Source organism: Aythya ferina, assembly GCF_964211825.1.
Source record: "Aythya ferina genome assembly, chromosome: 1".
NCBI classification, from domain to species: domain Eukaryota; kingdom Metazoa; phylum Chordata; class Aves; order Anseriformes; family Anatidae; genus Aythya; species Aythya ferina.
In genome coordinates, this window is record NC_140296.1 from 173,137,278 (window position 1) to 173,161,812 (window position 24,535).

Below are 24,535 nucleotides of genomic sequence, written 5' to 3' on the forward strand. Positions count from 1 at the left end.
ACAGGGATTTGGTCACAGTGTTTTCTGTTGGTGTGATTTATTTATTTATTTTGGTCTGATTCCCTACAACACCTCAGATATTGGTGGAGAGTCTCGATTTCTCCTGCTTCTTCTACTGCCACATAATTTTAGCTTTTCGTATATTAGGAAAGATTAAGGTTTGTAATAAAGCACTTCAGGGTATTCTTTGCCTTACACACCATGTGTCACTCCTTATGATTTAAGGGAGAGATTCATCACAGACATTGACATTGACAGTGCTGATATTTACATGGGATCTCAGTATCTGCGTTCTCAATGGGCAAAAGTCAATGGGCAGAAATGGGCTTTTGGGATGTATCTCACTGACCTTTTTAGGTGTCTAAGCTACAATAAAAGTATTTGTTGCCTAAAAGTGCCTATATGTTGCTATTATATAAAGTGAGTTTAGGTAACTAGCTCAATTATAGATATCTATGCTGATGAACTCAGCATTTGATCAGATGAAACCAGGCCTACATGCTCATAATACATTTTCTTGGTATTGCAGGAGACTGAAATAATAACTCATTTGCTTATTTGAGTCAAATACTTTTAAATGTTAAGTTTTGGGGAGTAGGAGGTGATTTTTCTTGTTTATTCAACTCATAATAAAATAAGAAATTGAAAAGTATGTGTTCTGGATTCTAAAAATAGTTCTTATAATCTTCCTTCAAATAGATCCACAGATAGACAGCATGGTGTTGAAAACTGAAATTTTGCTATCTTTTCTTCATTGCTCAGAAAAAAAGAAAAAAAAAGTTCATTTTGGCTGAGTAATGAGTCTCTGAACATCATGTTCTGCAATACTCATATTTTGTGCACAATTTTCTTTTGCTGCGTTTATAAAATGTGCAACTCAGAAATGCTGCATTACTAATGTTTTTGTGGCTATCATGGCTACATAGAAGAAAATATATGGAAAGGGAATATGAAAATACACTACCTCATGCTTTATGTACATACCATAGTCAACTAATACTATCCTTTTTGAAAGTAAATCTTCAGGACAAGTCTTATATAGCAAAAGCAAATATCTAGCTGTCTTTAGTCCAAAAAAAAAAAAAAAAAAAAGTGACAAATTTCATATGTGCCATATTAATTCACAATTTACTCAACTAAGTCATCACATAAACCATCCAAAGAAACACCAATTAAAACTTGAAAAAAATGTACGATGTTTTACAGAACAACATAGAGGACAGCTTACCTTATGTAAAGACTGGACAATTTCCCAGAGCTGCAAAATTGGAGAGGCAGCATTTTCAGAGCCAATTTTGACTGCACTGATTAAATTGCTAATAAGGCATTAATTTGCATAAGGTACAAATACTTTGTCTCATATTTTTTGTGGGATTTTGTGAGACTGCACTTTGTAAAAGCTGAATATGTATCATTCTGAAAGTCTACAAAATGTGTAGTACTAAATACAATGTCTTGTGAATGTTGGAGTAGAAGCAACAGAATATATTTTATTCAAGGCAACAAAACAGCAAAGGATGTTCCTGTTGATATAGATATTGGATATTCATGAGAGAGAGTTCACTACTGAACAGAAAAACAGTAACTGTTTGCTAGATAAAGTGGCAAACTTTTTGAATGAGGCCAAGAATTTCCTAGTAAATCAACTTGCAGGGGAAAAAATAAAATAAAATAAAATAAAATAAATATTCAGTTAAAGTCATTCTCTGTGAATTACTTTAAAAATGTTATCATTCAGGCCTGAAGTTTTGTTGACTTAGGTAACTGCAGATACACAAGAGCTTGAGTAATAAGGCATGCCTTAAGGCATGATAGTACTTAATAAAAACAAGTTTGAGTGTGTTAGGTATGAAGAAAATGCAAATCTGAAAGTTACATTGCATGTTATGTTGCCTAACACTGTGTGAACTCATAGCCTTTTGGTCTGGTTCTTGTTCGATTCTCCTGCAGGCACTTGTTTTCAGTGGTTAGCATTAAGAGATAGCAAGAAGTGAATGGAGAAGACCGTAAGGAACCATGAAGAGACAACAGCAGGACAAGGCAGAGCTGCTGTACCTGGGCAGTGAAAAGAAAAAAAGGGTTTTCATCTGCCTCCAAGGTGAGGAATGGGGAAGAGGCAGTGGTAATAATTCTCCCTCTTGCACACCACCCTTCAGAATTAGCCAAACACACCGGTGGATTGGTTACAAGCTGCAGCACACCGTGTACACAAGTGTACTTTTGTGCACAAGTTGCAAAAGCTCAGGCTGAAGAGAAATATCAGTAGCTTCCTTCTCACTACCTCTAATCTGGCATTCACTGCAATGGCACTGCTGCGAAAACACATGCTCCCTACCAGTCTGCCAGCCCTCCACAGCAGCCACCGCTGCGTCTGCCCGCCCCACAGGAGCACATGCTGCCAGCCTGCTGTCCACTCTGCCTCCCTAATCCACCAGCCTCCAAGGCTGGTGGGTTCACCCCTCTTACTGTTACAGCTCTAGTAATTCAAGCACACATTCAAGCCAGCATACAAAGTCCAAATGAAGAAAAACTCCACAACTGACTTCAGGCTTGTTCACCACAAGAGTGTTGTTTAATGTTTCCCCTAATCTTCTGACCACCTTATATTACCTATATGAATGTATACACAATCAGACACAAGATAAAAGAATGCACTACCTCCAAAATTATTTTTAAGGCTACAGATGGCTGTAATGCTATAAGGGCAGAGCTAACAGCTGTTCTTATCTCAGTAACCCCTTAATGCATTAAATAAAGCAGTATAATCATAGCCACTAACTTTCTTACATTTTGTGGTTGTTGTTTCTTTGTTTTGTTTTAAATAGCTCATGAAGGACATGGGTGAACAAATCATTAATATTTTTGCCATTCTTCTGTTTTACTCAGGTCACTTCAAATTCTGGTATTGAATCCCTCCATTTATCTTTCATGGATTATGGTGTTTGCAGGCAGTGTATTTTTTTTAGAGTAGAAAAATATCTTTTTGTAGTCAGATCAGATAATGTATTAAGCCTAATTCTGTAGAACCGAGTGTGTGTACATGAGGATTAGTGAGTTATAGAAAAGGTGTTCTTCAGAGGAGACTGTATGCTGTGAAGGCATTACAAAATATAAAAGGCAAATGAGCTTGAATAGAATTATATCACTGTCTTTTCTGGCAACTTAATTTTTAATGGTATTAGTCTTGTGAAAGGCTCCTGTAACTCTTAGTTTTAACTTGGCAAATATTTATAGTTGCATAATTATGTTAAGGAAAAACATTTGTATCCAGCCTGTAAAAAATACACATGGTCTACAGCTTTTAGGTTTATAATTTACATACATAAATCTTTAAATATGTGTTATATTTGTTGGAGGTTCACTCAGTTTTCATCCAAATGATGAAAAACAAGTAAGCAGTAAGTGTAGGTGTACATTATAGTGGGAATGTGATAGTTGTATGCATTACTTCACATAAGCATAGTGACAAAAGTATTCGGCAATTGATGAAATAATTTTATTTAAAGAAGGAGATATACCGCTTACTGATTAAAGTATAATTTATTTCTGCTTTGCCTAGAGGGGCAGCTGTGCTGGCAGAAGCCCTCAGCCTTGAGGGAGAGACTCTTGGCTGTAGTATCTACCAGGGTAAAGCAGGTTTATTTTTATGGGCAGAAATCCACACAAGTCCTGCCAACAGAGTCTCCTCAAGAGAGATACAAATTTTACGCAACTCCCAGCTGGCCTGAATACTGCCACAGCAGCACCTTTCCCTCACAGCTCACTTTTCTTTTTTCTTTCTCTCTGAACTAATCAGCTTCTTTCAAGCCACCCTGAGTATTTGAGAGAAATATAACAGCTTTAACAGCCACAGACAAAAGATTCAGATTGTACAATTTTGTTATAGCTCTACAGCAGCTATTTTGTGCATGTACGTGTTTTTTAAAGATTGTAAACTTAGCAAAAACAGCCTCTCAAAAGTCAACCTATGGTCCACAAAAGAACTGCTCAATCTGATCTAATATTTATTCTGCTGTATTTTAGGGTTTAAATTAAAGCCAGTTCTCCGACAGTACAGGATGTCCTTTCCCTTTGAGGCACAGAGGTTTTTTAGGTATCTTGGGCTACAATGCCTTCCCTTAAGAGCAGGGCAGCAAACGAGTTGATGCATTGCTGGACTGCCTGAGAATAAAATCCCAGCAGCCTGATGTAATATATCACATAGCTTTCCTTCCTTTCTCTACTTTCAAAACCTTGCATCTTTTCACTGCTGTCACCAGTATTCTTATTCCTGCGCAAAGAATCACTGCAACAATACCCAGACAAGAAATTGCCATTTCTCTGAAAAAAAAAAAAAAAAAAAAAAAAAAAAATCTTACATAAGCTCTTCTCTTTTTTGGACAAACAATAGTTTCTCTTGGTTCCCTTTTGCAGCAGAAAGTAGGCAGCCCATATCTCCCCCGCAGGCCCCAGGTAAACTTTTCTACCAAGTGAAGAAATAAACAGGGATTCCCTCAGGCAAGGTCAGTGGGACAGATGAAATTGACCGTGGGAGCATGAGTTCAACCAAATACAAAAGATTCCACACTGTGTGGGGTTTGGATAAATAACTCAGGTCTAAGTCTTTTAGGAACACAAACGCAAACTGTTCCCTTCTTGATTGGGGTAACAAAAAAAGAACACACAAAATTAATGAACTTAGTAGGGACTGACCAAACAGTTCAACCTCAGAGCAGTGAGAATAGCCATGAAGTAAGTCTTAGCCACTTGGCACTGGAAAACAGAACCTGCTCTGCTTTTTTGGATCAATAAAAATTTCCGTTACTTCCGTTTCCTTCATTCTTTAGGGGTCTAAATTTACTATTAAGTAATTTCTAAAGGGTCAGTTCTGACAGTTCACGGGGTAAGACAAAGCAATGGCAGTGAAACATCTTCTCCAAGTATTCAATTCTTTCATGTTCTTACTAGGTGTAGAATCTACATCTCCTTACTCTCCAGTACTGACAACATGCAGAGCAAGTTCCCCTCCTTCATCCCTATGCCTTCTTTCACACTGTTGTCCTTGAAAGAAATAGTCTTCCTTTTCTATCTATCAATATCTATTAATCCTTCTATGAACCTGGTCATAGAAATGTTCCAAACATCCTCTGCTTATAGAACTGTATTTGCTTCTCAACGTACTTTCAAACTAGGCTGTTCAGACTACAGTTGTAACTTCTGATTTCATTCTGTAAGTGTTAGGTAGATGAGAGGATTGGCTTGAAAGTAGGATTTAAGCTCCAGTTATTAAGAGATAACAACCTCCTTATCCATGACCCAATACCACTGAAATTAAAGAACCCAATTTAGGTGCCTAATTTAGGTTTGATTTGATGAGATTATTTTTCTGCATATATATATATTAAAAAAAGTATTTATACAACTGGGATAAAGCTGGTAAATGGTAAAAAAAAAAAAAAAAGTGTAACTACCTTATTTGGGTCAAAAACATATTCTCTGTCCTCAATAAAAAGTATAATTCAATATTCTGAAAGAACCCTATTCTATTAGACTGGCAATTTGAGTATAATAATTTTAAAATAAGCTTGTATGTGTTAACTACAATATTTCTGCTAATTTTTCAGGAAATAGGTACAAGGAAAAGAAAAAGAAAAAAAATGGCCTTGTATATTCATGAGTGAGTGAGAACAGGATTTAAATTTTAGATATACAGCTTTTAAGCAATACTTAAATACATCCAGAAGTGCAAGCTGATTACCTAGTTAAGCAAGAATGTCTAGTTTCATTAACAGCTGTTAATGTTGTCAGAAGAACTTATTTTAATTATGGAAATGACAGGTTTTTATATCCGATTACATTATAAATACAATATAACTATGTTTTTCAGATTGCATAAAACAATCAACTTTATTATTAAACAGAATATTGGAAGTAATTTCTTCATTTTTTAATCACAAAAATAATTCTGAGTTGGAAACCCTCAACTGGATCAACACTCCCTTATGCATTTGGGCAGTATAGGACATGGCAATGTACCCATGATATATCTTCATTTCACATGTCGGAGCACTTTTTTCATGACACTGAGGGAGAACCACCTGTGCATATGAACATGAACCTTGAAAACAAGCACTGCGGAATGAGTTCACAGGCTGCATGCTGGTACCTGGCTTCACAGTGCTGTACAAGCAATAAGTAGAGAATAATGCCTGTTTCACCCACCCACCACTAAAGCATCTGAAACAAATCCATACTGCAGAGTCCACATCTCCCACTCATGAGGTCACCAGCTATTATTACTCAAGGAAATCTTAAAGATCCAACCTTTAATCATTTTTACAGTGTTAAGTGTAATGTTTTTGAATGTATATTTTTGTAAAGTAGTTCTGGAATCCAAGATATTCTCAACAACAAGGCTTAACAATGACCATAAAACTCAACACTTTTTATTTTCAATATTTTAGTATTACTGTTTGTGAATTGTATTGTTTGATTGTTAACTCTTCTCATATTGTATTTGGTATTCAATCTTTTATTAGCATCCTGTTTGACAGATATACTGGTATACAAGACAACACAGCCAAGACTGTGTGCCCATTGTGAACAGATAACACAACAGTTCATCAAAAACAAAGACCTTGCTGGCTATAGCCTACAATTACCATACAGATGTAATAAAAGCAAAGGCCAACATTCTTTCCAAATAAATAAATACGTAAATAAATATCTGAAGACAAATAAATACAACTCAGAAAATATGACCCATTATTCTACTTCTCCTAGCTTGAAGAATATTTGCCTCTGTGAAACTCCTCAAAGTAATATTTTCTCAGGTTAACATCTCTTGTCCTTCTACTCTATTTTCATCTCTTATGCTTGTCATCCTTCTCAGGCTACATGTTTTCCTTTATCCTCACCATAAGGAGGCAGAATATGAAAGGCAGAATTAAAAAAAAAATGGTAAAAATGTAAACACTTGTAAGTCTAAAGATAGCGTGAAAAATACATAAATACTTGTTACTATGGAAGAGCATCAACTATGCCATATAAAAGCTGTCTTACAAGTGAGCATGTTTGTGACAGTTTCCAGTTTTGAACACAGAATGCTTGTAAGATGAGCAGAGTAGAATAGTAACTTCACTTTTTACCTTGGAGTAATATTATCATATATAATATATAATATATATTATTATAAAGGAGGAGAAGGAAAATGCTCTTACAGAAAGAAAGAGGACAAAGAAAGACACAGGACACATCAAAGGACAAAGAGGATGGATACATTAAATTATTTGTCTGGAAACAGAGAAATCATTTTTCCTTCTCCAAGTGATACAGGAGCCAACAAGGAGATACAAGAGGTATTATGCTGAATCTCATTGGGAGATTCGACTTTGGGAGAGCAGACTTTGCCCTCCTAAGGGATCCGCTTAGTAGAGTATCATGGGACAAAGCCCTGGATTGAAGAGATGCCCAAGAAAGATGGTTGATATTCAAGGATCACCTCCACCAAGCTCAGGAGTGATGCATTCTAACCAAGAGGAAGTCAGGCAAAAATGCCATGAGGCCTGCAAGAATGAACAAGGAGCTTGTGACCAAATTCAAACAGAAAAAGGAGGCCTACAGAAGCAAGGTGGACAGATAGCCTGGGAGGGATACAGAGACATTGTCCAAGCAGCCAAGGAACATCACAGAAAAGCCAAACCTCTATTAGAATTAAATTTGGCCAGGGATATCAAGGGCTACAAGAAAGGCTTCTGTAGATACATCAGTGATGTATGATATATGATGTATGCAGTCTTCACTGTCAAGAGCTCAAGCCATGTAGCCTGGTTCCGAGAAGGCAAAGGCAAGGACTGAAAAAATGATAAGAGGGACACTACAGGCCCACTGAAGAAGATTGGGTTCAAGACCAGCTAAGGAACCTAAAGATGCACAAGTCAATGGGTTACATCCAGGGGTGGATGTATCCACAATGGGATACGTCCAAGAGATACATCCAAGGATCATGAGGGAACTGGGGGATGACATTACTAAGCCACTGTCAATCATATTTGAGAAGTTACAGCAGTCCAGTGAAGTTCCTACTGGCTGAAGAGGGAAAACATAACTCTCATTTTTAAAAAAGGAAAAACTTAAGACCCAGGGAACTACAGGCCAGTCAGTCTCACCTCTGTACCTGGCAAGATCAGGGAGCAGATCCTCCTGAAAACTATGCTAAGGCACACAGAAAACAAGGAGGTGACTGGTGGCTGCCAACATGGCTTCACCAAAGGCAGTCAATACCCTCAGTCATGCCTGACAAATCTGTTGGCCTTCTACGACAGGTTTACAGCATTGGTGGATAGGGGAAGAGCAACTGACATCGTCTATCTGGACTTCTGCAAAGCATTTAACACTGTCCCCCATGATATCCATGTCTCTAAACTGGAGACATTGATTTGACAGATGGACCACTCAATGGGGAAGGAATTAGCTGGATGGTTGCACTCAAAGAGCTGCAGTCAACCACTCAATGTGCAGGTGAAGATCGGTAATGGGCAGTGTTCCTAAGGGTCAGCACTGGGACCAGCGTTGTTTAACTTCTTTGTCGGTGACAGGGACAGCGGGGTTGGGTTTGCTGATGACACCAAACTGTGTGGTGTGGTCAACACACTGGATGGAAGGGATGCCATCTAGAGGGACCTGGACAGGCTTCAGCAGTGGGCCTGTGCGAACCTCAGGAAGTTGAACAAGTGCAAGGTCCTGCACATGGGCTGGGGCAATCCCAAGCACAAATACAGGCTGGGTAGAGAATGGATTGAGAGCAGCCCTGAGAAGGACCTGGGGGTGTCGGTTGATGAGAAACATAACACAAGCCAGCAACTGCAACCCAGAAAGCCAACTGTATCCTTGGCTGCCTCAAAAGAAGTGTGGCCAGCTTGTCGAGGGAGGCAATTCTCCCCCTCTGCTCTGCTCTTGTGAGACCTCACCTGGGGTGCTGTGTTCAGCTCTGGGACCCGCAGCACAAGAAAGACATGGAAGTATTAGAACAAATTCAGAGGAGGGCCATGAAGCTGATCAAGGGGCTGGAGCACCTCTCCTATGAAGACAGGCTGAAGGAGTTCGGGTTGTTCAGCAGGGAGAAGAGAAGGCCCCAGGGAAACCTTACAGGAGCCTTTCAATACCTAAAGGGAGCCTACAAGAAAACTGGGGAGTGACTCTTTGCCAGGGAGTATAATGCTAGGATAAGGAGTAATGGCTTTAAACTAAATGAGGGTAGATTTAGATTAGATTTTAGGAAGAAATTTTTCACTCAAGAGGGTGTTGAGGCACTGGAACAGGTTGCTCGGCCAAGTTGTGGATGCCCCATTCCTGGAACTGTTGAAGGTCAGATTTTATGGGGCTTTCAGCAACCTGGTCTGGTGGGAGGTGTCTCTGTCCATGGAAGGAAGGCTAGAACTAGGTGTTTTTTTAAGGTCCCTTCCAATTCTATGATTCTATGATTTTGTCAATAATTAAAATAAATATTTTTAATTTCAAAATATAAGGCAAGTCACAGCAAGTGATCCACAAGGCTAAGTCTTCAGAAGAAATCAGAAGAGTATCTTAACCCTTACTGTGTGCAAACCAAGAGTAACACAGTGCAATAGTACCAAGGAATGCAGATCAAGATTTAGAACTAGTCACAGAAACAGAGGAATTGCCAATTTAGCAGTACTGTTGAATTGTTTGAGTGCATCTCCAAACATAAGTTACAGAAAATACCACAGTGTGTTTAAGTGTCAGTTTTAAGTGCCCTTCCTTGATTTTTCAGCCTCATGTCATTTTGGCCCTTACATTCATCAGCTTTGCTTATAAACCTCTTCTACTACTCTAATATAGCTAAAACTGAAACAGGCCATGTATGGCACTCATAATAATATAGTATTGTGTATGAATGAGAAAATAAGCTAAATTGAAATAATACTCTCCTATCCAGCATAACCATATCAAAACATCTCTTTTTGGATAACTATATCAGAAAAACATGAGAACAAAAGCCCATACGCCTCTAGCCAACATAATTATATCTGCACAAGAATAAGAGAAAAGGTTCTCTTTTCCCATTATTCTTCAGCAATACAATGCATGCTTCATGCTTTATACATACAGGCTATTATGGCATATTCTTTTCTATGTATTTTCCTGAAATATACAACCTAGAGGTCACAAAATATACAAGCTTTTGTCACTCCTTCCTAAAACCTCGTGTTGTGACCTCTAATCATGGGCTACCGAGTCCCCTTTTATAGTGCTGATGAGAGGAAGAGAAAGAGGATGCCTAATAGAAGACAGCCAGTTAGGACCTCTGTGTGATACAGTGAACAATCCCAAAAAATTCCTCAGTGCAGAAAGGAAGGCCTTAGTTTAATAGTATGTACAAATTACTACAAAGATGTATATCTTAAAAAAGTGTTTGGTAATGGGTTGATATGCTCATTGCCTTCTTCAGACTCCAGCACCAATTTCCTCCTACAGTCCATTCTGTTCTCTCCACCTGCTCTCAGACGCAATCTCTTTGCTCAGCCAGGTTGAGTCTCTGTCTCAGGAATATTTTTTTTCTGAACTTTAAATCAGTCATCAGTTCCAGGCTACAGTTTATGTCTCCTTGGTCTCCATTTCTAACATCAGCAGGAGGCATTGTTAGATGCTGAAAACATGGGGTCTAGTATCAAGCTTCAGACCCAAATCCAGCCCAGGCATAGCACTCAAAAGCAGCTGACTTCTAGAAGAGACTCTAGTAAGTAAATTCTAGTGGAGAACTTACCCACCAATAGGAGAATCATCAAATAATTTAGCAGATACAATTCCAATTGTTAAGAAATCAGACAACTACATTCCCATGGGGAGCTTATCTGCATCAAGTTGTTTTTTTTTTTTCCCTTCTGTTTGAAACTTGTCCTGAGGGCCACATTAAGAATGCAAACTATAGGAGCCCAATTTAGTAACTGCAACTCCTATGGCATTTTAATTCAACAGTGTTGCAAAACATTAAATGTCCTTCATGTTAAGGCTTTCAATTTCTGTCTCCCAATGTGGTCAGCAGAGAAAAGCAGCAGTATCTAAGAACCCAAGCTGTTAGAACCGGTAGTTCTAACATAGTCCTATGTCACTTCAAAAATTCTAACCCTCACTGCCAAATATTTATACAATTATCCGAGAAAATAGAAAAAAAAGGCCACAAAATACTTCATTTCTAGTGTTAAAAAGTTCTAACATATTTTTTTTTTATCTCCAATACCAATCAAATAAGTTATAAGAGAATCCAGTTTTGTTTAAAGAAATAAAATATGCATGTTGCATGTGTGTTTTTTTCACTGTAACGTACACATTTGTTTTCAATATTTTTTTTAATTTGGAAAACAAGCACTGAGAAGTATAAGCCTGAAAGTTCACAGTATGACGTTGAAACAATTTGAGATTTCATCCTTTATTTTCTCCTTTTTGCTTGTTCCATAGACTTCAAGAATATCTAAATGATTGGTAGCTTCTTATACTGGGAAGCATGTTGTTAAGCATAAATGTGAAAATGTAAATTAAAAATATATTTATTTGAAAATAAAATCACTTCTATGCTTAGGGATTATGTAGTGCTGTTTTGTGACTCTTTTTACCAATTTCTGTTGCGTGGACCACATGCATGAGGCAACATACATCATCATACTATCATTATCACCATCATAGTGACAGCAAATGGAAAAAGTTCTTTGATGCCAAATACACTTTGAACACAATTACAACTCTGTCTAATACTTGTTATCCCTGTGTGTCAAAACCAGGAATGCTGCCAACAGTCTGCTACCACTGAGGCCATATGATGGGAGGGACATGCACATGCCTGAAGGAACAGCAGGAGTCTGCAAGCAGGTGTGGAAAGCTACTCTAAAGGATCAGAACACTTTAAAAATATAGAGAAAGATAAGAGAAACCATGAGTACAGGAGATGTTCTGAGCTGTCTTCTGCATAGCATGTGCTTTCTGAATGTTCTCAGATTGATCATCACCTTGATCATCACCTACAGCTGAGTCCTCCGTAAGAAAACCTGAAAGAGAGCTAAAAGTGAAATAAATACTGTCAAAACAACTGGAAAGTGCTCTTTTGAGGGGTATTCAGAATGGAGGAAAGTAAGCACCATTTAAATAACCCTGCATGTGTTTGGGCAACTCAAGTCTGCAGAGGTTTATACTTCAACTGTTAAAATCACACACTGTCATTATCTCTCATGGTAACCATATGAACGGAATGTCACATCCACCTACTCTGAAATATTCCTGTTCGTGTAATGTTTGGGCTTTCTACAGTTTGTCAATAGTTGGCTTGCAGTACAAGTTTCCTACTGTATAAAGTTATTTGAGAATTCTGTAAGTTTTCCACCATTATTCAGAACACCACTTTCTTGCTGGGTAGAACTGAAATACATTCAGTACTTCACATTGAATAACTATGACACCAAGTTAAAACAAAACACATCAGCAGCTAAACCTAAATATATATATAAATAATAATTTCAGGATTAAGTTTATTCTCTAGTGCTTAAGTGCTTAATTAATTAATTAAGATTAATTCAATTTTCTTAAGATCTTATGTCTTACAGCCACCAATGGGAAGAATATACCATGAAGTGTCAAGATAAGGTCCCATTCTTTTCCAACAGTTTTCCTCTTTCTTTTGGGGGAACTTTTTTAATTGCCCTAGTTATGTCAATATCCTTTGGGAAATGGTTATTCACTTTTTTTTTTCTCCCCCAGCAAACACTCTTCATGCACATCCCTGATTACATATTACTGCAAGTGTCACAAGACAGGAAAGCATCATCTCCTGAAAATAAAAAATTATTAGGAAGTAACTGGTGACTTGACCTTGATGATAACAAGTAAAGTAACTATTTAGCACTACTGTATAAACTAAAATCAAAAATATAATCAACAAAACGAGATCATGAATCACCTCCCCCCAGACATAAAAGTTATAAACTAAAATTCTTGAGACTGCAAGGGGAGAAAAAAAAAAAGAGAGAAAGTGTTTGTCAGCCACCATGATTTGGTGAGCTAAAATTTTGTTCTTCAATAAAAGCTTAAGGTTGTTTTGATCACTTAACTTTATAACTTTAAGAACAACAGCTATAAAAAATATTGGAAGCACACAAGCACACAATAGATTGTAAAGCTAAGCAGTGTTCCCCAGTCAGTAAGTCCAACAGCCTGTACTCCTGAAGTCATGGATATTATCCCCTTACTCCTATAACCCCATTACTTTTGTTTAAATGTTCCAAGGTTCACAATAAAATTATGAAAGTTGGCACAATGGCTCACAAATACATACAAGCCAAGGAATGTAGGTTTGGACTAAGATGCACATGTGGAATGCAGCCTGCTTCTCACATTCACTTGATACATAAAACAGTTGGTCAGTGAGGTCCTGTTTTCCTATGTAACCTTTTCCTTGGTGTTGTGCAAACTTTAGGCCACATATGTATTACATGTACAGGAACAGAAACTAGTAACATTCCCTATCAGCGATTAATTGCAATGACCTAACCCTTTTTTTTTTTTAAATAAATATCAAAAGAAAATTACTTTTTCATAGACATACTGACCTTGAAACATTAAATTCATTTAATATCACAGGTAATTAGTATAACCAAATACTATTCTTCTTTTTCTTGATCTTCAAATAATAAAATGGACAGCATTAACTCTAGCGGGTTTAAGGGATAGAGTTAATTCAGAATTGTATACAGATACTGTATTTGCTAAAGCGGGAATCTACTCAAGAAAAATTCAACTCTTCACAAGTATCTCCTGATGTTGCAATAGGAAAAAAATCAGGTGAGCTGTAGCCTCTTCCCTTAAACTGGAAAGGGCCCAATAATAACCAGAGTTACTGAAAGCAAAACCACCTGCATGTCATAAAAAGAAGACAAGATAATTTACTTAAGAAACAACGAATACTGAAGAGGATATTTAAAAAAAAAAAGTCTGCCCCAAAAGTTTCTATCTACCGTTCCTTCACCACTTTACATGTAAAACACCTCTTCAGATCAGTTGTATGAGCATGTAATCGAAAGTCTTCCTATCCATAAAATGTAGGAATTTAGTTTTCTGCAATCCACTAAGACCCACATCTCTATCATTTTGAAAAAATAGTGCTGAATTCATCAACCAAAATCACTCAGTGCAACCACAAGAAAAAAAAAGAAGAAAAAAAAAAAAAAAAAAAAACACACAACCTCCAGCCCTCCAGCTACCACTCTCTGCCCTATCCAAAACAATTAGCCGCTTTGCTCTGAAGCCACTTACATTAAAGGACTGTGTTCCAAACTAAGTTAGCTCAGTGATTACAGATATGCGTAGTTCTATAATAACTTGCACAAATAATAAAAATATTGGAATATACTTTCTTCCTCTTTGTGGAAGGAGTATATATTCAGCACTCATTCTCACGTACAGTATTCAAAGTAGGCATGGAAGAAGAGAGGAGAGCACTGTCTTTTAAAATAAGAAGGGAATTGTTTATACTTTATTCGCAGATTTAAAATGTATACATAAAAGCATTCGCCAGTTTTATTGAACTACTTGTCGGTTTTCTGTTTCCTTTTGATATCAGTCTACCTCCCTCTGTCTTGAAGACTAACTTTCTTATCATGATTCATCTCGACAGAGCTGAGGCAATATATTTTTGGCTTGATTGGTGTGCGGTTAAGTTTATGGCCCCATTCGTGCAATGGGAGCTGCAAGCACCTCTTTCATTACTATTTGATAAGTAACGTGAGACCCACAGGTGGATGTCACTATGGAAACAGGAGTGATTATTATAGAGACCAATGAAACAGGAATGGATGCTTCCATGAGGCATCAGCATCCCTCAGAAGGCTGTTTTGGGGAAAAGCAAGAATAATTTCAATAACATTTCTTCTTTACTGAAAGCTCAGACTGGTGCCTGAAAAAACTGCTCTCTCTAAATGTTATTTTACTTTGGTTTATTTTCTTGTGCACCTCTGACTTAAGAAGCAGCAGGGAATCCACATGAATGCTGCGGGCCTGCAGAACTGTGTGGCAGCCTGCCCTCCCAGGAGCACCGGGAGACACTCTGGTCTTCAAAGTGCAAACAGCACGGCTTCTTGGGCTGTTTTATGATTGTTTATAGTGTCTTGTTGGGGCTACTTCAGCAACCACAAAGCCAGGGCACAGAAAACACTGTGAGCATGGAGAACTGCTCTTCTCTCGGGACAAGCCTACAACTGCCCCTGGCCACAGTCCCCTCTGTGCTACAGAGGCCAAGGAGAAATAAAGATGGAGAAGGGGCACCCTCCCTGCTCCGGCACGAGCCTCGCAGGCAGCTCGCCGCACGGCCCCCAGCCAAACCCAGCAGCCTTTGGGGATGTCACCACCAGCGCTACGCGGCTCGGAGCAGCCCGACCCGGGGCCATTGGGGGCCACCATCGGGGTCCGCCCGGAGCCCCCTGCCCAAGGTCACCCCGACCGCTGCGCTGTGACGTCACGGCCCCTCACTCACGGCGCTGATGACGCCACACGGGGCAGCCCCGCCGCCGGCACTTCGCTCCCCCCGCCCGCCCGCGCTGCCCCCGCGCCCGGCAGTGCCGGGGAGGGACGGGGCTGCGCTCCCCCACCCCGCAGCCGCGGCCTCGGCACCGCTGTCAGAGCCCGGAGCCCGCAGGGGCGTCTCTCTGGCAGCGGATGCTTCGGTACCGCGGGGTGGAAGGGGGGTGGGCAGCGCATCTGTCCGTCCTTCTGTCTGCCTGTCCATCCACCCGTCCCTGCGTGGGCGGCGGCTCGTGGGCGTGTGTGTGACTGACACTGCGGCGGGGCAGCCGCCCTCCCGCGAGGAACCAGGGGGCTGGGAGGGGGGACGACGACAACGCCGGCGCCCCCCGGCTGCGGCAGCCCCGTCTCCGTCCCCCGCAGCCCTCCCCGGCGGGGGCGACCTCAGCGGCCTCGCTGCTCCTCCTCCCTCCTGGCGGGTAGGTTACGTTACCTGCTCTCTAGCTCGGGCTGGATCTAATCCCGCGGCCGCCGGCTCCCTTTCGCGCTGCCGCGGGGGGGTGAGGGGTGAGCGGGGCTATTAATTTATTTATTCCCCCATGAGGCGTCCTCGGCAGCACAGCCGCGAGGAGGGAGGCCCGGGTGCTGCTGCTGCTGCTGCGGGGCCGACGGGGCGCCGCTATCCCGGGGGTGCCGCGGGGGAGCGGCCGAGGCGCTTCGGCACCGGCGCGGTGGGGCGGGGGCTGCCGAGGAGACGCCTCCCGGGCTGCCCAACCCGGCTCCGCGGGGCCGGCGGGGGCGCGGCGCCCAGCCCGGCGACACCGAGCCAGCGCCCGGCCCCCGCCCGATAGCATCACCCCCCCGCCACCTGCCCACGCCGGGTCGCGGAGCCTTGCCCCGCGACCTCGCCGGGGGTGGCGGCTGCGGCCGCGTACCGCGCTGTGCACCTCGCTCCTGGCACGGCGAGTCGGGTCCGGCCCCCCCGCGGCCGGCACCACCCCGTCCTCCGCCCCTCCGGGGCGCGGAGGGCCGAGGAATTGGCGTTATGGGGCTGTTTGAGATCGCTAGCTGTTCCACGCGGAGGTTGCAGAAAGAAACACTCAGTTTGTACGTTAAAAAAAAAATAAATACATAAATACATCACAGCGAGCTTGTTGTCCAAAATATGGGAACTTCATCTCATCAAACAGGCCCGTCAACAATGAGTTCTTGATGAAAATCGTCATCTCTCCCTTCAATCCCCTTTTCTCGCCTTCCAAAAGTCAATCCCCTCTTCTTCCCCCCCCCAAAAAAAAAAAAAAAGTTACACAACTTTTTTGTGTATGTCACGAACATATTAATGAGAATGGCCACTAAATTCTCCTAAAATCCTATCCTTGAGGCTAAAAGGCTCATGGGGAAAACTGCAGAACATAACCACATAATTGCATAATTAAAGCCCTTACCGTAATGCCTACTCACACAGGTAGGGTTGCACTTTATGCAGAACATTTAAAGTAGTCTAAGAAGCATAGAGAGTAATTACAGTTGTTGAAGTGGTGTTGCAAAAGTAAATATGGTTATCAGGATTATTTATTTATATATATATAACTTTATTGCATGTACATTGTTTGTCATGAGCTTTATGAATAGGATCTTTATAGGCTTATCAGGAACTGAGGCTACATCTAGGAAGAAAGAAAGAGAACTGGGGTTGGGTATATTCCAGTTTGCTGAACAGCTGTTGAACAGGACAAGGACTTGATAGGCTTGTCTATTTTCCGGTAATAACATTTGAATCCCTTTGATATCATCAGCCAAAATGAACAAAGAAGTTTGGAAAATAATCTGCAAAGGAGCATGGCACCCCAGAAAAGGCTGCAGCATGAATGGCAATACCTATTACCCATCAGAGTCCAAGCACAGAGGACTGCCATCTTGAAGAACACAAGTTCATAAAAATCTGGTTTCTTTGGGTCCATGGCTTATTTACTTTATTTGCTTTTATGTGAGAAATGTGAGGAATTTTTCTATTTTAAACTAACGTTAAACCAGAAGACAGACTCAGAAAGCTCAGTAATGTAATATTTTATCTTTCCTTCTTTCTCTAAGATATTGTTCTTGTAATGCATCATCAGCTTCCACTGCCAGTTCTTTAGATTCAGAAGGAGAGAGTAATTTGTCATGTACTTGTAAAGCAGCCAATATACTCCAGTCTCTGGGCAGATCCTGGCACAGTAGTCGTGTAAGGAGCAGTAAGTAGTTCACTGGGTGACACAGCAAACACTTTTGTTGCTGAAACTGACTGAAAAATTAAGAGTCGTTTTTGCGGCATCACATAAGCTGAGCAGTACCTGAGTTACTTTCCTGAGTCCACACATATTTTTAGGGACAAACATCCATGGTGACTGCCAGGGCAGCTCAAAGTCATAGTTGCTTTGATGTAGGTAGCAGTGTCAGTCATCCCTTGTGCAACTGTGTGAAGGGAGCCTGTGCCCAGAATCCCCAGTCACATTGTCCGCCCTGGCATCGGGTTGCACTGCAGGCTTTGGAAGACCAAAAAGCAATTGAGAGAGGCCCACTACAACAAGCAAAGAGGAGAGCGGTCACCAGTGACTCTTGGGTCTATGAGCAAAGGGGACTTTGGTACAAATGCCTGTGGCATTGTACCTGCCTTCCAGGGAGGCCCACAATTACAGGACTACAATTAGGGTTTTTCAAGCTGCTGTTGCTGAAATCAAAGCTTTATGCTGGGCATTATAGGAGTGGTAAGCTGTCTTCAATATTGAAACACTTTGTGTGCCCTGAAGAAAATCATAGGCCATAGGGGATCTTAGACGGTTCATGTAAAATGCAGAAGAACATGGGTGAATTGTCTTTTACAGTGAAATATTCACAGTTTACATACTGTTATACAGAATGTCAAAAGTTCAAAAGGGGAGCTGAGACAATAGGTGCATGAAGGTGGAAATGATACTGTTTTTTCATTGCATAGTTCTATTTCCATCACTGATGTGCCTTAACTTGAATGAATATATAGTTATAGAATTTCTTCATTTATAAATGTATGCAATATATATTATAGATAATAAATTTTGCAGTGATATACGTGATAAATCATGTATAGTATTTGTTGTGCATAGTACATACAACTCACTATACAGTACAATGCCACATGCACTACGAATAGCTATACGTTGTGCGTATGTATAATAAATATTTATACATTACCATAGTTATACAGAAATAGTAGATGATATTAATCTGTTAACCATTATATAGATATATACATATTCTGTATATACGTATATATATGCAGCTTTTTTCTACATCTCTTTTCAGAACAGCCTCTCTAGGAAACGTGCATGCATCTTAATTGACTTACTGCTTCTGTGTGCTTCATCACATTTTGAATTTTCTAGTCTGAGGCAGAAATTGAACACAGGCTATCTGCAGTTATAATGGTGTGATTCTGGCCTACAGTCTGCACAAGTTTTGATACAGTTTAGTGGCCTGCTTAAAGTACCAAAAAGCTATGATTTACCCTTAGATTAAAAGTTGGCATATGATTTTATTTTTTATGCAGACCCTGGTTTCAGTGGCACTATTTTTTAAAGCAAATGAACTCCTCTGTGAGTGCTGCAGAACAAGGGCTCAGGAGTGAGTCAGGTCCTTGATGCAGATACAACTGTCATCATTCTACATCCTTCCAGCCTCTGAGCATCTTCAGTGTAGGAAGCCCATTATTCAAAGTAAAAATGTTCACAGCCACCCTCTAAGGGTAAGAATTAAAAATGTATTAGTGATAGTGATTAATAATTTACATGTGAAGCTAGCAAAGGTTCAGAGCTGTGTGTGTACGTGTGTATGCGTCAAGGGGGAGGAAGAATTGTGTATTTTCAGTGATCTAATTGAAGGAATTAAACAAACTTACCCATCTAATGTATGTGTGAAAAGAAGTCACACATTTGGTTATTCATTCCACATCCATTTGATAGTGAGATAGATTTTAGGGCATATCATACACTTTCCCCTTTGGGTTCATAACAGTTTGAAGTCTTTTTTAGTGATTTTAATGGAAAATGTTTTTAAATATTTTTTCATCACCAGAGAAAAAAAGAAAATGCTTTAAATGTTGAATAACTAAAGATATTTCTGTGAGTCTGTCCACTGACAGTTTGGGTAAGTCTCCTACTGAATTAGGCCATATTCCCCACCACCACTTGTTATGCTGTTTCATTTGAATGCAAAATTTTTCACTTTCCTCTGCTGCATTACATATTATGTCTTCTAATCACAGACTCTGTATCTAAAGGATCTATGCATCATTCTGGCCTACAGCATACATAAGGTTACATTTTTTCTGGACTGATTCCTGTTCCACACACACACTACTCATATTTCTCTCATGTACATATGTAAGCTGCTGTGGTGCTTGCTCTCCATTTCCAGAAAATATTCAGTGTTATCATTAAAAACATATTGGTAATTCACCTCAGCCACTTTCTGCAAGTTTTGTATCAACAACTGCCAGCCTGTGTCCCACTGCACCTTCACTTGTGCACACACTCACTAACAAAAAACTTTAATCCTAGTTTGGCTAATGAAACAGATGTGTACTCTTTTTTATGTGTGATAAAATTCATATGATTATGATTAGACTCTAAAATTTCTAATGATAAAATACAGCCAATAGGTGTCTTTCTATTGAGGTCAGTTTTCTCTACAAGCATCAACCACACTTGTTGCAGGCCCAATGAAATTCTTGTCTTTTACAGCACCTGGATGCAGAAAACACAGCACGTCATAACAGCAGCAATAGACTCAGCTGTGAAAGATCTTTATCACACATCACAGAGAATTTGAGACAGCTGGCAGTTATCAGCTGAAGCAGGTAGTCAGTAGAAGTGTAGTAGAAGCGTAGAAGATAGATAGATAATAGAAAAGAAATCTGGAAACTTAGGAGATATAATAAACCTCTGTTCTAGAGGAGAGGTAACAACTCTGGTAGGTCAGCTCAACTCCCAGATCAGTACTGCATCTAATACTGCTGAAAATACAGCAGCAGTTTGCTGTTTGTGCCTGTCAGGTCTAAAGTAGTATTTAGGATGTTGTTGGAAACACAGTTTGATATATTCAGTTATAGAAATTGCTATCACAGTTAAGTGAAGATGGATCATGCTGCTGAAAAGCAGCTGACCACAATCCCAGGGACACCATGACCCTGTATTAAATTATGCTTGCCAGAACAGAAAGCTACTTACACCCACTTCTTATTCTACATGCGGTTGTGTCTATGCTGCAAGTGTAACCATTACATAACATTCCTGTCATATTGATCATGGTTCTTTATGAAGAACATGATTTTATTAATTTTTTTGTGTGAGTAATTTCTGGTTGCCTAAAAATAGTTGAACCATTATATTTTCAATAATATGAGCACAGAGAAGAGAGAGAAAGGTCCATCTCTATGAGTAGGAGAAGAATGAGCTGTAATTAAAATAGTCTACAAAAGATCTTTTGCTTCAAATCACTCATAGTTCCCAAATTCATATCTATAGAAAGCGTGAAATCCTGCATTAACACACAAAGAAAATGATACCATACGATCTTCTCTTGCTGTTTTCTGAGGTGTCATTGAACAAATGGTGGTAGGGAGACAGCATCAGATGTTGATCTGTCAAGGTGGCCACAGAATAGAAATCTGCTAGTGGCATCGTTCTACCAAAAAAAGTGTTAGAGTGACATCCTTCTCGATTCATTAACACACTTAGGTGGGTCACATAAAGCAGCTGATGTCAATGAAACGTGAATTTTTATGGAGCTGAACACACATGGGGTGGGGCTGGGGGGAGGCTTTTGTCCCATTTGCTTAGCAATATGCTTTAAAAAAAAAACCAACTGTATAACAGGAATTATAATTCATTCTATGCTTTTACACTGAAAGACCAAAAAACAAGACATGCATTAAACGCGTGTTGTTTTTTTTTTTTTAGACATTAGCTACCACTATTAAGTAAAATTCTAACTTTCTTTATGAATGCAGCATATTATATTCACAAAACCCCTTAACAAAATTCGGATGTGTCCATGTTGCTGGTTATTTAAATAATGAGTCCTTTGAACAGTCTTCTCTGTAATTCTTTAAAAGTAACTGCAGTACGTGTTTTTATTTTTAATGTGTTGTTTTAATGTATTTTACTATGCCACTGAACGTGAAATAATTGTGTGCCTCTGTAAGTTCCAACTCTGAGTGGTGATTGCTTAGGATATTTTCCTTTCATATCTTGTCAGATGACTGCTAAAATAAGAAAATAATAACAGGCCAAACTTTCAAAGCTTACATACCTTACAAGTCTAAAATGACCATGAGATCTTAGTTTGAAACTTGATTGGTCTTGTAATTACAGGAATATAATCCTAGAGATAGACTTTGGGCCAGTCTGAATCCATTTTTTATATCACTTACTTAGTTCAGCTGTTGTGGAAATGTAAATTACTATCATTGTGTTACAAGCTATACCTAACTTCATTAGATTACAAAACTTTTTAAGTAGCAGGAGACTTTTCTTTCTGACTTGTTTCATTTTAAGCAGATGACAGAGAAATAGTCAAAAATAACTTACTCGATAAAATTCTAGAACATACCTAATTTTTTTCATATAAAATTCCAGTATACGAGTAATTATTGGCTAACAAGATGTTGACATGTTGTCCTAAACAGTGCAAATAATACACCAGGAATATACAAAGCTAGAACTAAGAAAGTATCACTCCCAGGGTATGATCCTTATTGTTGGAATATAAACAGGTCTTTTTAACTTTTTTTCTCCTTCTCATTAATTCTTTGAATATTTCAGTCTTTTTTGATGCTGTGATTCAGATTTAACAAGAAAAATGAAGAATAACTTGTTCAGCTCAGTATCCAGTCACATAACTCTCTGTTACAGTGGCATTCATGTGGGAGGTATAAACAAAGGTGGGTTCTAGAATCTTTTTCTGGTGACATTCCCTAAATGGGAATAAAGAGAAGCATCCTTCATTATCTGGTTGTTCTCAAAAAGTGAATTCAGTGCTCTGAATCTCAAGGGATAAAGGTACCTGTTCTGCATAGATACATGAGTTATCTAACTGTTCAAACAAACATCTCGGTTTAGTGTACCCAAAGACACTTTCTGTACTGCCAATTGAAAGGTAAAGGTAAAGACAACCTACTTGAGTTTTCTGAATTTCCTCTTGGAATCATTTAACCCACTGACTGCATAAGAGCTGGGTTACCCAAGGGAAGATATCTGAATCATCCTACTATGTAGATGTTAGCATACTGGCAGCTACGATAGTCTGAATTGGATACCCTTTACTGTAGATTGGTTTGCAGAAACATTAAGCCTCAATAAGTGTACCCTGATGGGATCACATTCTTCACTCAAGGTGAAATAAAAAGCCAACTCCTGAGTTGATTGTAATTTGGTCTACAGAATACCATGAACATCTTGAATACTGTGGACCTATTTAATGTGCAGTTAATCTTCAGTACTTTCCTTTATTGTTGAAAGCACTGGACTATATGTTCAGAATCATACATGAAGAGCTTTTGCTTCTTGTCTTTATGTCTTCTTGGTAAAATTAGGGTTTTCTTTGCAACTATCCTCTGCAATAGTGGCAAACCTAACAACAAAAAAAGAAGTGTGTTTTGGTTAGTTCTGCATGCTTCAAAAATAAAACTCCCCAGGATATGAAGTATTTTCTTTTTTTACTGATTAGATCAAAAAATGTAGTTTTGCAATTTGAAGGAATGATGGGAGGTTTCAGGTGTTGGGTACGTAGCCCTCAAAACTTAAACATATTACTACAAGTCCTTCTCTCAACACACAAGTCAACACCAGGAGACTTTGGAAGAAGGAGTCACATGATACTTTGTGTATGGCTCTGTAGGGAAGTATGAGGAAGCAAAATTCATCTCTCCTTTTGGGAAGGCTTCAGATTGCTAATTAAACCCTCTTGTCCATAAAGAATGGATGGTATGACAGCTGTATGTTTGCAGGTGTTCTCGTATTCTTTTTGGTGACTCTTATCTTGTAACAGCCTGTGCTGGAGCTTCTGCTGTCACCCTGTTCTGTTTTCATTTTTCCACTCTGTATTTTTACCCTTTACTTTGCAGTCCTAGGAAAGGTCTAAGTCCTTGGCCTTCATTTTGTTTAATGAAACTGCTTTCTCTCTGTTGTGCTGTCTTTACTCTCTCCAGGTACTTCCAGTCATTCCTGTGCATCAGCCTGTATGGGAGTAAAATATTTATTTTTTTCCTGTGGGTAGTGAATCACTGTAACAATGAACTGGGGGACTGTACGGCTATGTCAAAAAATCAGTAATAAAAATTGCTCTCTTCATGTTATGACTTTTTTTTAATCAGTCATTGTCTCATTGTCACTCTCACTGCCAGAATACAAAACTGTGATATCTTGTATTGAAATCTTTACTTCCCATCAAATAATGAATTCTGCAGCAGTTTATAGTGGTCTAGGGTAAGATTCCAGTGGAGGTTAAGACACCTCTGGGTCTCTGTGTGGAAGAGCTCAAGTGTAAACTATGCATGTAAACTCCTGTTCTAGACAACAGAGTTAATCCAATCCACAGAGCCTAGTCAGTGCGTTGTCAGCTGGTGAACTGCCTTGCATATGTTTCAAAATGAGCTGGGTTGTGCTCTAGGCTCTATCTCAATACAGAGGAAGAAATGACATCTTGTGAAAATATACTGACAGTTTTGCATCTTTTGCATCTGGATGCACCCAGACACTGAAAAATATTCCACTGTAATCATTAAATTTCTTAGAAAAGTAATAAAATCTCTCTAGATTTTTTTTCCAAGTTAAATTGGGATGCCATGAAATTATCAAATCTTTTGTCATTTTCTGTGGTTTGTGCACATCATACACTACACTACAATACTGTAAACTGAATACACCAAATAAATGCAGTCTTTGGTAATCTTCAGCATGCCTCTATCCTGAAAATATCTATCAATTTAATAAAATCAGTTCTTGAATTTCTTGGACTG

The 24,535-nt window shown here is 39.5% G+C and overlaps 1 protein-coding gene across 2 annotated transcripts in view; it reads right to left on the reverse strand.

Annotated features, from left to right (window-relative positions):
* Positions 1-16,637, reverse strand: part of SLC16A7 (solute carrier family 16 member 7) — an 80,208-nt gene extending 63,571 nt beyond the window's left edge. The window contains exon 1 of one of the 2 annotated variants that reach the window (XM_084537426.1): positions 15,995-16,637. The gene's annotated coding sequence lies outside the window, so the exon portion shown is untranslated. The remainder of the gene's footprint in view (positions 1-15,994) is intronic. The other variant, XM_084537425.1, reaches the window with a different exon arrangement.
* Between the last annotated feature and the right edge of the window lie 7,898 nt (positions 16,638-24,535).